This window comes from Lissotriton vulgaris, chromosome 3_1 (assembly GCF_964263255.1).
Source record: "Lissotriton vulgaris chromosome 3_1, aLisVul1.2, whole genome shotgun sequence".
Taxonomy (NCBI): Eukaryota; Metazoa; Chordata; class Amphibia; order Caudata; family Salamandridae; genus Lissotriton; species Lissotriton vulgaris.
In genome coordinates this window covers 385,019,698-385,033,512 of record NC_141689.1, presented here as the reverse complement: position 1 = coordinate 385,033,512, position 13,815 = coordinate 385,019,698, and the positions used below count along the sequence as shown (strand labels likewise).

Below are 13,815 nucleotides of genomic sequence, written 5' to 3'. Positions count from 1 at the left end.
GGTTTTGCTGTCTTTTCTTTCAATTTATCATCTTTATTTTCTTGAATTTAAGCATGAATTCGTTTTCTCTTTGCCTTTTTCACTCACCAGAGTCACTTTAGTTCTCTTGGCTACTTTCTCTTGGCTACTTTCAACTTCTTATATATCCGGCAAAGATATGTATATCCACTCAGGTGATCTGTATTTTTGATTTGGTCTCTTTACTCTTTTAGGTCTTTGCAGAATGTCTTTATTCCCTGTAACTTCCATTACTTGTCGAGAAATCTTTGCATCCTCCCTCGTCGACAAGGGAGGGCGGCCGAGGGAGGAAGTTACATTTACCCCTCTTCCAGATCGGCTCATGGGGCATTGACTCCTACTTATTCTAGCTCACGATTCAGAAATACTGATAGGGCTGTAACTGTAATATAATCCCATACCACATAGGTATTATTTTCTAATTTTTCACTTGTATATATACATTGCACATATTGATGGCAACGTTAGTGAGTGACAGAGGGATCTGACCCCGTCCTGACGAAGAGGCAGGCAGCCTCGAAACATGTTGACATCACCAGGAGAACTAGCTCATTGTTAAGCTTTGTTTTATCCGCCGCACTAATTTTAATGATACCAGCCTATGACCAATAAAGAATTTTTGTCTTCATAAGGCCAGGTATTTTTAGATTTCACTTTTCTAATCACTCCTGACCCTACTTACACTCACTCAAATACACCTCACATAGCACTTACAATATCTAAGTGCTTCAGCGTAGTCGCTAGTCATAGCAAGCCCCGTCCCGCAGCGGGGCGGGAAGAACCCGATCATGAAGCATGACACCAAAGGCCCTTTTGGTGTGTGAGGGGTATTTTAACAAATACTGTGTATGCCTGTCATACCTTGGCTCAAAGGAAACCTCTTAGAGGTGGATCTTGTTGTTTACTTATACCATTGACTGGAGGAGGGTGCATCCACCTGAGTGCTTTCTAGCACTACCTCTTCAATCCCTAAATGGATTTTTTGTTTACTAAATACTGTACTTCCTGTTGACAAAACTGCAATTTTGAGGGAGACACTTCATGTTCTCCTTCTGCCAAATTATTTAATAGTGCAATTGTATCTGAAATACAACCTTCTTTGGTCTTTGATGCCACTAACAGGTCATCAATATACTGCATCAATACAGATTTTTCTGGCATGGTTAAAGTCTCTAATGACTTCTTCAGTATCGGATTGAAAATTGAAGGACTCTCAGTATATCCTTGAGGAATTCGACACCATGCCAAAATACGCTCTCCAAACCCGACGGCAAAAATCGTCTGACTGTCAGGGTGTAATGGAACTGTAAAGAATGCATTACATAGATGAATTACAGTATACCATTCCGCATCATGTGGAATTTGATATAATATCACTGCTATTTTGGTACAGTTGGGCAACAGGGGACAACAATTTTGTTTACCTTTTGTAAAGATTGCACTATTCTAAAAGTGCCATACGGCTTTTTCAAACCCATAATTGATGAATTACATGGACTGCTCATTATTTCTTTTAGAATTCCTTTCCCAATCATTTTGTTGATTACTGATGTTACTCCTTCAATTATTTCAGGTGACAATTTATATTGTGGGACATTTGGGTATATGGCATTTTCTTTTACAGTAATTTTTACTGGACTCATTCCTTTCATTAGCCCTATTTGTTCTCCTTTAAAATCCCACACTTCTTTCCTAACTGTTTCTTTTAATTCGATTGGAATTTTCTCTTTGTCAAACATGGGGAAGTTTCACTTCTTTCTGAATCAATTATTGACATAGTCATTTTATACAGACTATCATCATCAGGTGTTTGGAAAGCTGTGCCATCTGGTGAACAATAAATAGCACAATTCATTTTGCATAGTATGTCTAGTTCAAGTAAATTTACAGGACTGCTGTCACATACTAGAAAAACGATGCATTTCTTTAAAGGACCAATTTCCACTTCTTCAGGTAGTGTTAGTGGGGTTTTAATCTGTCTGTTTGTCACACCTAAAACTTGGATTACTTCTCCAAAGAGAGGAAGGTTTTGAATTTCTACTGATCTAACTGTAGAACGGGTAGCACCTATGTCCACTAGGAAAGTAACATTTACACTATTTACTTTTCCATTTACAAAAGGACTAGATAGATCTACCTCCAGAGTTGCACCAAGCACGCACTCCACTTTCTCTCTTAGGCACCATCAGCAACTTTCATCGGATTCATTTCCATCCGATCTCAGCCAATACTGTGGAACAGCAGTCACACGTGGTGATCTTTTTACCTGCTCTCCTCCGTAGAATCCTGTCTCTGCACTGTATTTCTGAAGATTAACACTCTTTGGGAGAGGTGGTAGTGGCACCTGAATCTGCTGTGTGACTACCTTCTGCTGTGGCAGAGACTGTTGATTTAACTCATCCTGCACCTGTGGATTCAATAATTTATTTTCCGGATTAACCTTTCGGGGCAATTTACTTTTGTTGCTTCAATGCCCTTTCTTTCCGCAATTATGACATGGCCATTTCTTTTTGGCCTCATCAATATTCATTTGTCCTTTTCCCTTACTCATATTATTTTTAAATTTTACCTGATTCCCATCATTATTTTGATTAGTAAACTGTGCTTCTTGTTGTTCTGCGACCTTTACTTGTGCCCACATTGCCTTTTCTCTCAATGTACGCTGCTTAGCTTCAATTTCATCACTGCAATACTTTGCATATCTCAAAACATCATCAACTGAGCTGGACTGCCAGCACATCATGTGGTGTCTTATTATGTCTCCTATTTCAGGTCTTCAGCCAAACACAAACCTATATACAAAATGACTCATATCTTTTTCACTTAGATTTTCAAAACCACTATATTGTTTGAAAACTAGAAGCAATCTTTCATAATAGGCATGTACAGATTATTTAGGTTCCTCAGTAGTACTATCAATTTTCAACCAATCGCTTTCTTTTGGTGGAATTCTATTTTTCAAAAACGTTAGTACTTGGTTATGCAGTCTCATTACTTCTGGACCTGAATCACCTGTTTTTCTCTTGGGTATTCTTCATTTGGATAATCTACAGTAATTTCACACTAAGTCCATAAATCTGCTGTTACAACTATATTAAACAGTCCATCTAAATCTTCCCACAATACTTTCAAAACCTTTACAAACCTATCCACTTGCCTGTACCATTCCACTGGGTTTTCTCGTTGTCTTGGCAAATCATTTGTAAATGACAATATATCCTGTCTACTCCAGGGCACATGTACATATCCTCCTCCTGGTATTTCTCTCATTGGATATTCTGTTGCTACTACTGTTTTTTTTTCTTTAACAGGGAAAGTTAAAGATACTTTATCTTTGGCCTCTTCCTTTTTTTTCGTCCACCTTGTTCTGCATCGATCTACATCTTCCCATTTCCTTAGTAACACAATGAATTCTTTTATTCGCGTTAACATTCCTGCTGTGTTGAAATTATCTATGTCTTTTTCAGTAAAATCTACTCGGTAAGGTTTCTGTAACATTTTTATTTTTCCAGTATCTATCCCTAGTTCATTGAAGGGCCATTTATTCTCTGATTCCCAAAAACTGGTATTACACAACCTATAGTTACTGGTACAGTTACAGCTTCTATATTTCTTGTTAATTCTTGGATTTTCTCTGTTAATTAATTCGTTGATCTCTCTAACTATGCAGTACTTGAATTTTAAATCTGTACTAATTTCTGTTTCTCAGGGGTATGTTTTTCTTCTGAATGTCTTTTTGGGGTCTCTGTTATTCCAATCTCCATTGGCGGTGCATTTGGGGTCACCACTGCAGAAGTTGGCTGATATGATGGAGGTCTCCTATTCAAAATGCTTTCCAGCACCTCGTCCTCCGTATCACTCTCTCCACATTCACTCCTTTCTGGTTTTCTGTATATTTTTCTCCCTAGATTCTCTTCTACTGTTCGCATTGGATACATTCCATGCCACATACTAGCATTTGTCCATCTTCTCATTCTACTCTCACAAGTCATTCTCCATAATCCTCTTGAACTGCCCCTAATTTCTCTTACATCTTGGAATCATTCTCTCTCTTTTTCATACATTTCATTCTTACATTCCATTAGAGCCTCAAATTGTGTTGGCTTAGGTCTCGGATCAAGTTTCATCATTTTCTCTCTTAGATTACGTAACACTGCTATGCTAAATGAACCCGTTACTGGAAAGGACAATATTCTGTCATCTTTAGAGTATTTCGCCCAGTTTTCTAACCATATGCAAGTATGATAGCCATATTTCGTCATCATGTATGATGCTGGCGTTTTCAGTGGAGGAAACAAGTTTCCCTCTCTTGTCACTATTTTCTTGTCCTTTTTAACCAAATCCTCATTTTCTTAAACCATGAAGGTTTTTCTCTGTCTGTTTCATAATAATATTCAATTTTTACGAATTTCTTTCTCTGAATACGATTGCGTACCTCCTTCTAGCTGTACCGTTATTCTGACCAAAATACTTCACACAATTCCAGCGCGCTTCACACTAACGCACCATTCAGAGCAATCTATGTCACAGTCACATGGACCTATCCCAAAGCGACTCCTGCTTCTGTTGGCCCATCCTTTACAAAATGTATCTTAACTTAAATCAGTTAGTTACGACACAAAACATTTCCATTGTCTATTTCACTAAAACCAAAGAGATAGTTTGTCCAATTTTACAAGAATTCTGTATTTCCAGTAGACAACACTTACCTCTTCTCTACCACTGAATTTTATTTTGCCGATAAATGAGCATTTCCCACTATTTTACCCTTCTTTCAAGCTTAGGTGAAAACCTATTACTCTCCCAGGAATAAGTTTTAACCAGAGTACATTTGACTCCTGTTCTTAAGGCTGAGATTTTACAGGTTGCCTATGCTATACATTCATCACTTTCACACTGAAAATGTCCCTAAAGATAACACACGATGATGTTACCACTTTGAAATCAGACAATGTACTGTGCGACTTATCTTGCCACACATTTCCCCCTGCCTGTATACAGGTCAACCAACTTCCTACTCAGAATCTTCAACATTTTCGACTACATACAACGCAATACAAACTCAACATATAGTGTTAAACATGAAACATCACTAATCACCAAACTGACCTATAGCAACCAGACCTCTGCTACGAAGAAATCTTATCCAGCGGGGCTCTCCAACAACCCTCTATATTCATATCACTTAACACAGGAACAACTTATTTCTTACTAATCGGTTGGGCCCATAACTCCATGAGTCACACATACACACACATCACACTGCTTCAGAGTCGGTGAAAAAGACGGCGAACTGCTGGTCAGCGGGGTACCTAGATTCTACACTATATACATTATATACATTTTATAAATTTTGATCATCATGCTAATTTGAAAATAGGATACATATGCATCAAGTACTCTGCTATTTCGGTCCATGGACCAAGCTAGTAGAAGTCAGTTGATGGTGATCAAGACCAGCTCAATCACAGTAATTCTATAAACCTTTAACATTTCTTATCCTGTCATGACATTTGTTTAAAAGAAATACAGACTTGAGTTGAAATTTTATATAATTTTATTTACTTCATTTGAGAAACCGAAATTTAGCTTTTTATTTAGACAAACAGAATTTAAGCATTTATTTAGTACATGTTAAAGAAAAGAAAAATTAGAAAGGTATATTACCCATCTGTTGTAAACAAATGACAGAGTCGCACAGGTTCCCAAAGCTGTCTCTCTATTCTACTCAATGCCTCCCTGCCAAAATAAAAAATCTGCATTGAATCAAATTCTTTGCTCGATCAAAAGTTAAAGTCCAAAAATATTTCAGTCCCAAGCACCATAAAATTGTCCGAACCAACAGCATGTCGTAGTGCAAAATAAAATCTGTGGAGCAAGACCCTTTGCCCTTTCGATCAGACTCTTTTATACCTTTTTTTCTATAACTATCTAACTAAAATTGAAATTTTTAGGGTCCACAGTTCTTTCTAATTGGTTCATTAGAGGGGTGGTGATGATCACCTCATGTACTCGTCCATACCTGTTAGAAATTTAGCAGTCATCCTTTTTTACATTCTCATAGCCTAATCCAAAAGTTTGATTTGTTGCTCGAATCATGTATTTTTTTTCAAAATTAAGCTTCCTTTCCCACGTTACTAGAAGTGAGCATCCTTTGGCATACTTCCTCACACTAGGCACTCTGACCTTGACATCGTTCACTCAATGTACAGGCCATTCTATCCGCACAGTTTGTCAAACGCGCATGCGTGAAGGCTTCCTTTCTCAAAGCAATGTCAATGCTTTAGTCAGCAGCCATTTTCCACAGCTAGCCTACATAGGCCTCTATGAGAACTAATGCGAAAACAAACACAACAGAAATTAGATCAAGAATGACAGCCACTCTGTCTACCTCCCGCCACTCTAATGTCCCAGTTAGTTTGTTACCTAGCAGAAGCAAACATTGAAGCGTCATTTTACTTACCGAATGCATTTTTCTCTTGCCACAAAATAATTTTACTACTTTTAAGCTTAACTACACATTTATTCCAATAAAAAATATATCATTATAGCTCTATGTTAGTATGACTCGTTTATAATTATTAGTATATTATTTTTGCAAACAGCAATTAATTTCCCACGTGTAATTTAAGATGTTTAAATGCATTTTGTTGGTTAGTTTACGTGCTTCATTCCATTAGTATCTCTATGGTTATGAGCGATTGACTTTACAAGGGGTACACAAAAGATTTTTGTCACTCCCCTGCTCCATCACTCCCCACTGATGACTGTGGACACCATTTCCACTTTCTTGTCCAGCTCCTCCTGTGGCGCAGGACTCCCACCTCTAGTCTGCTTTGCTGCCTTCCGGTTGTTGGCGAGTTGCGCTCGACATCATTCCCTCTCCTCTTGATGTCTTTCATTGTCTTCTTCAGCACTCCAACTGCATTCACCTTGTCCATGATGGACTGCCATATTCCATTTTTTGTTGCCAATGACACAGTGGAGGTGACGAACAGTTGTTGAAGGTGTTCTACCACCTCCGTTATCAGGATCCTGTTTTCCTGCGGACTGAACCACTTCTTCCTAGTCTTCTTCTCCTTGCCTCAGCTCAGCACTTCTCCCCTTTCCTCAGTAAACCATTTGGGTACGCACATTTGTTTAAGCTTATGCATGTGTGGTGCTAATTTTCACCAAGGTAATGTTCAGCACAAGTTGGATATTATAAGGCTAGTGCTGTTTTCCAACCCCTAAAATAAAGCAGATTCAGAAACATTTATCATTATCTACTCAATTCCATATCAGGATAAAAATGCATTTTGCACATACAATACTGCACGTGAACTAAGTTGTGTGTATTAATTTTCCCTGGTACAACGTTTGCAGACAGTGGTAAGGGGAGTAGATTCTGGGGGTTTCTGGGGAGCAACCAACCCCCTAACAAATGTATTCTGCAGTAAATAGTTGGGAACACGTGCTTTCAGTTGGGTATGGTGAGATGATGTTGGATTTCACTAAAACACCCACATTTGCCCTTTCATCTCTGAGTTGAAAGTCTAAACAATGCTGGTTAGTTTGAAAAAAACATGTGTTTTAAACACACCTAACAATACACACTGCCCTTTAAGCTCCATCATATCCTACTTCCCACATAAAGTATTTTTACAAGGTATGCCAGATTGACTGTTTGGAAATCTGAAGTTCACCCCCCCTGAAACTTTCTGCCCAAGCAACGCCCCTGTCAGTGGTTTGCAAATGGGTATAGCAGGTGAAGATTCACAGGGCAATATGCTGTAATCTATGTACTGCTCAGAATTGGCCCTCTCTGAAGGGTCACCCCAAACCTTCCTCCTCTTTTTCTGACTATGTTTTTGTTGAGTTTAGAACTTTGAGCACCTTACCACTGCTAACCAGTACTGCAGTGCATGTGCACTCTCCTCTATACATTGCCCAAATTATATATTTAATGTACTCATAAGTCTCTAGTAATGTGCAATACATGTGCTCAGGGCTTGCAAATTAACTACCTGCCCTGCAGCACTGATTGTGCCACCCACTTCAGTTGCCCCTTAACCATGTCTGCCACTGCTGAGCCTGTGTGGGCTGTTTTAAAGTACCATTTCGACCTGGCAAGTTAAATCTCCTGCCAAGCTGAAACCTTACTTTATTAATACATGTAAGTCACCCCTAAGGTAGGCCCTAGATAGTCATGTACTTTTAAGTGTTACATGTCCTGGTAGTGAAAATACTTACATTTATTTTTCAGTATTGCAAGTCCTACCTCTCCTATAGGTTAAAATTGAGTATACCTTATTACATTGTATAAGTGAATTTCCCAATTGGGAATGATAAGACCTTCAAATCTGGTGCCTCTGGAATCACAATTTAAAATCACAACCTATGGTGAAGTTAAATTTTAAATTACAATTCTGGAAATACAATTTTTTGAAAGTTAAGAAAATAATGGGGTTGGCCCGATTGATGAGTGGCAAGATAGGTCCAAGTCAAAGTGCACAATGTGAAAGCTAGCCACCACTTTTGATGCTGTTACCTATTTAAACAGACAAAGGACCCAACCTTGATTCATTGGTCCTGCTTATTTATTTAACCAATTATTGAAATTGTTCCTGGTCTTTCAATTTCATAAGTGTCTGAAATTGAGAAAAAACACTTTTTGTTTCAATAAAATACTTTACAATAAAATAAACAACAGTACTTCAAACACATGAAAACAATAATAAAACAATATAAATTTTACACCAGTCAGATTTTTTTTTTGAAAATTCATATATGCAGTGATCCGAATGCATATAATTTATCTAATCCTTTTTGTTAGGATGCTGCCCTTTGGGAAAAATAATTTTGAAAGCAAGGCCAGCTAGTGGAGAGTGTTACAGAAGTTGACATTGTCTTACTTTAGTCTTATGGTGCCTGTGGCCTGCCTCTGTTTGAGACTGGGTTGGGGTTTGCGTAATCCCTCTAGACAACCACACAAAGGGAGCTGAGTTGTGCCTTGATGGGCCATTCTGGGAGATGGGAGGGAGGTGCTGGGCACAGCCTCACACTTAAACATGAATAGAATGTATCCTGTCCACACAGAACTGGCTGTATAACCCACAGTATTGAGTCTGGAACAAGGGCAGGATGGGAGGGAAGAGATATAAAAGATATAACACAGATTTAAAAAAGACAAGTCCCAGAGTAAGGGGGGAGGAAAGGGTTCCCATGCCACAACTGAGAAACAAGGGGATGGTTCTGGTGTGCTGTTGCCCGGGGTGCCCCCTTTCCAACACTGCTGCTTTGAGTGCTCCGAGATAGTACAAAAATAGGGGGAATGTATCTGCCTAAAGAAACTACTCACTTGTGGGACCTCTACAGGGGTGGGTAATATGGTCTTCCGAGTAAGTTGTCCTCAGGGGCAAGTCATAGACCATGCCATGATCTCTCCTAATTTGGGAGATAAACTCAGAAGGTGAGGGTGGGAGCCATCACATTCACCAGGTGAAAGTGATTGTGATCTCAGTCACTGGTCGGGGAGATACTGTGACTAGCCAGACCATGGTTGTGAAAAAGTTAGTTGCTCCAAGACCTGTACACAAGCAAGGTGTGTAGAGTACTCAGGCTAATGAACAGGACCTTTCCCACAATAAGGCCCTGGTACCCCTGGAATGGGGTGGGGCGGTGACCCAGAGCTGTGTCATAGTTAGTCCCCAGGTACCCATAGACTGCATTCTCGGGAATGAGTTGTGTCTGGTGTCAGGAGAACTGAGGGGGTAACCATCAGGGGAGCCCTAACAGTTCAGTCTTCAGGGGTACCACTCTCAAATGGAAGGCACCGGATCCCAGATGGAGGAGCAGGGTGAGGGAGAACTCACCCCGCTCCCCTGTTCAAAATAAGGGTACAGACCCTGGGTTGATTGGCAAGTTTCAAGATACCACTTCTGATCTGGTGGCAGGTAGAGTGGAAGAAGGATGCAAAGCATCTGGGGTTACTGCCTCCCACTCTGAAACAACTTAGAGGTAAAAAAAACTCAGGACCCCATAGGGAACTCCTTATCAGCCCCAAGACTGGTAGAGAGGGCTAACCAATTAGGCCACTTAGGGCCACCACCTTGCAGTGGATGGCCTGGCCTCTGACACTGACAGCTGTCAGTGGCCTCTGTTGGTAACTATCCTTATGGGCAGAGTTCTCCTTTGGTTGGAGACAGAATTCTGATCCAAAGGGTGGAATGGGCCACATCACTTTGGTGCCCATGGTGGTACCGTCTGCCAACTGGGATGCATCTGTGAACAAGTTAAAACTAGGTGCTGCACATATGAGGTCCACAAGTGAGGAGATGGGTTCCCCATGGGTCAGTTCAGAGGGCCCAGAGAGTATAGGTAGAGGGATCTAGCTGAGTTCAGAGAGGCATATAGCTGACAAGTTCCACTGTAGTAGTTGGCCATTGTAAACTTATATTGCCCTTAGCAGGAAAGTCCATCAAGGTATTGATTAGTCTACCCTGGCTTTAGGCTGGAAAGGTGTTGCACAGGACAATGGCCCTCTCTGGAGGATCATCTCAAACTTTTTGCCTTCCTTCACCTCTTATTCTGACCTTATTTTTGTTGACTTATAGGGCCCGATTCACAGAATTAACTTAAGACAAAATCCTAAACTTACTACTTTTGGTATTTGCAGAATGCACTTACTCCACGTAGGTGCCTATTTCTTCTAAAAGCTATTTTAAAGTTTATTCTTTGAAAATTCGTATCTCAGCTTCTACTTATAGTTTTTTTGTCATTTTGGTCTTGTTTTAATCTTAAAAAAGAAGCTCTATTTTACTAACTTAATTAAAGTAATTTTCGGGGTGTTTTCATTGTGTTACTGTTTGCCTCTTCAGTTAAGTCCGACTCCTCTGTGCCAAGCTACCAGGGGTTGAGCCCAGGTTACTGTAGGGTGTGTTTGTGACTTACCCTGACTAGGATTGTTGTTCGTGCTTGGACAGGGTGCATACTTCTGCCAACCAAAAACACACTTTCTATCAATTATGTATGACATTCTGGGTTAAATCTGCTGATAGAAACACAGCACTATTGACCTGTCCTGCCTTCTCTCCACAGGTTATGTTTGTAAAATGAGCTATTCAACTTTAAATTGTGGGAACACTCCTAGAAACAGCACTTATTTCCGGTTAATTTGACTCTCAACTCACATTTTATCTACGTTGAAAAATGCTAACATTGATTACCCCCTCATGGGTCCTCCCCGTCCCAGTCCTTACAACGTGAGGCAGTCCTGCCTCCACCCAGCCAATCAAAACGCCAGAAATCCAAAGTTCAAAGGTTACATAAGCCCCTCCCACCCACCGCCATGCCTGTTTTTTTCTGCTCCTATGGCGGTGGGAACGCTGGTGCTTCCAGTTCCTGCCGCTGTTCCGGTATGCTTCTGGGTGGTTTGGCGGTGCCGTGAGTGTTTCTTTTGCATTTTAACATGTTTCTGTTATTTGTTTTTTCAAATTTCTCTTGGCGCGGCTGCTCCCGTCCTCCTGTCGGCCACGCTCCTGTTCTGGGGTCAGGATGCTCCCCGTTCATGTGCTGGGCTGGGACGGGGAACCCTCATGGTGTTCTGGCCCCAGGTTGTTCCAGCGCTGGTGCTTTAGTGCAGCGTCCGGCCCCTGCAGCCATGTTCTTCATTTGTGGCTGTGGGTGGAGACTACAGGGCTTCCCTTTTTGTTTATTTTTCCGGTCTCACATGCAAGATTGATGTTTGGGGCAGTGTTTCATGGAGGTACTTCCTTTATTGGTGTGTTGGGAGTTTCCTGTGGGGTTTACTCCTTTGCTCGCCAAGTGTGTGGGGGCTTCCTCTCTGGTGCATCCAAGTAGCTGTAGCTCAATTGTATGTCTTATGCCTCTGGTGTCACAGGTTTCCACCAGACAAGGGTTCAAGTCCTGCCACTGCTGTCAAAGTGACTTGGGATGTTCATTTTCATGCTGTGCTTTCAAAAAATGCATTCTCTTTGTCCAAACAGCATGATGTCCTGGAGCTGAAGGGGGTGTTCTTTTGCAGTTTTCTCTTGGACTGTTTTGCGCTGTCTGCACTGCTGGTGCATGCGGCTATGCCATCTTCTACTGTTGGTGGGGTCGTAGACATTTTCCCCTGTTAGGGAATGCGTTCAGGGTTTGGTGTTCCATGGTCTGGTAGTGCTGGGGCTTCTCCTTTATTCATTTACTACTGCAGGGTTTATTCCCGTTTTTGACTTGCCATTTCATGCTGTCCTGTTGGCTGACTGGTATCCTCCATTTTCTTCTTTTTGCTCCTTCCTCTATGTCTTCGGAGGCGGCTTTCCTGGAGGTCCAGGTTGGGTGGTTGATGGATTCCGCTCTTGAGAGTTTGTATGTTGCTTCTCCTTTTGGGGTGCGTGCTTGCTCTTTTTTCGGCCTGTGCTTCGCAGGTTCTTTACTTGTGGGTCCCTCCTTCCTGTCTTGGCCCGGTTGGTTGGGCCTTCTCCTCGGCTGCCTGGGCGGCGGGGGCTGGTGAGATTTCTCTCTGGCCCGCGCTTTGGTGCTTTGTCACTGCCCTGGCGCCTTTGTCCACTGCCTTCCATTTTTGCATTCCGTTTGGTTCCCGGCCTATGCGGCGCCTGCTGCTGCCCCTGGGAGTCAGTCGCATATGTTGTGCCCAGGAGGAGTCTCCGTGGCCTGGTGGTTGCGTCTCTTCCACTTCAGGTTATGTGTTCCGCTCCTAGTGTCGGCCTGCTTGTGGGTCCCCTGTCTACTTTGTTGACATTGTTGAGATTCAGGAGCTCAGCTCAGTTGTTCCTGGCTCGTTGGTCCCTTCTGATTTCCGAATGGTGGGTCCTGTTGGTCATCACTCTTGGTTGCCGGTTTCCATTCCGGGGCCGTCCCCCTTTTAGGCTGTTTTCACGGGTGCTTAGTTGTCCGTTGGCACTGTGATGCGTTCGGCCATCTTTTTTGGCGTCAGCTTCTTTTTGTCACTGTGCTCTGTTGTGCTGGTTTCGGTGACGGAGTGGGGAAGGGTTCCTCTTCCTCTCTGTTCCTGGTCCTGGTTCCTGTTGGTTCCTTCAGTGCGGTTCTGCCTCCCGGGGCTTTGGTCGGGATGGTGCTGCTGTGTCCTTTTCGGTTGTTCCCCTAATAGTCTGGCATTCCCCTGTTCCTGATTGGTGATTTTTGGCTTCCCTGGGTATGGGTGCCACCTGTTTTTCACATTCCCATCCATCCAACTGATCAGAGCTTTCCTGTGGTTTGTGGTGGTTGGTTTCCGTTTCCTGTTTTCAGGTGTTGCCTTTCAGCCTCTCTCCTGCTCCTCAGAATTTTTACACAGCGCTGACTCCTGCTGTGGGTGTTTGCTGTCCTTGTTACAGTTTTGGGGTCAGATTGGGTCTGGCAGTTTCTCGTCTGGTTCCTGTTTGGGGACTTCAGTTTTCTCGGGACCGGTTTGAATCTTTGCAGGGAGCTGTTTTCCCAGTGCACGCTTCAGCGGTTCATATGCATTATATTGAACGGTACTGGGAGGGTTGGCATGGCCCCTGTCAAGGATGACACGCAATTTTGTGAGGCGTTCCAAAGATCCGGATCTGTTCTCTGCCCTATTGGGTCTTCTGCGGGTCCTGCTGGATCAACCTTATGCCCCGTCTCGAGGTTGGTTGTGGGTCCGGAGGGTGGTGGATGCCTCCATGGCTGTGGTTCCTTGGGGTCTCCTGCTCCTCGTGTCCTTGGTGTTTCTTCTTTTGACTCATGGGGTCCTTTTCCATGCAGGTTACGGGGCTCTAGTTCCTCTTTCCCCTGTTCTGGTTCCTTCTTTGGTCTGGTGGTTTTGCT

General features: G+C 42.2%; 1 non-coding gene across 1 annotated transcript; it reads left to right on the top strand.

Moving 5' to 3' along the window:
- The first annotated feature begins 13,463 nt into the window (after positions 1–13,463).
- LOC147726491 (U6 spliceosomal RNA) lies at positions 13,464–13,567 on the top strand. Its single transcript, XR_015309700.1, has one exon. It is a non-coding gene; the product is annotated as a U6 spliceosomal RNA (small nuclear RNA).
- The last annotated feature ends 248 nt before the right edge of the window (positions 13,568–13,815 follow it).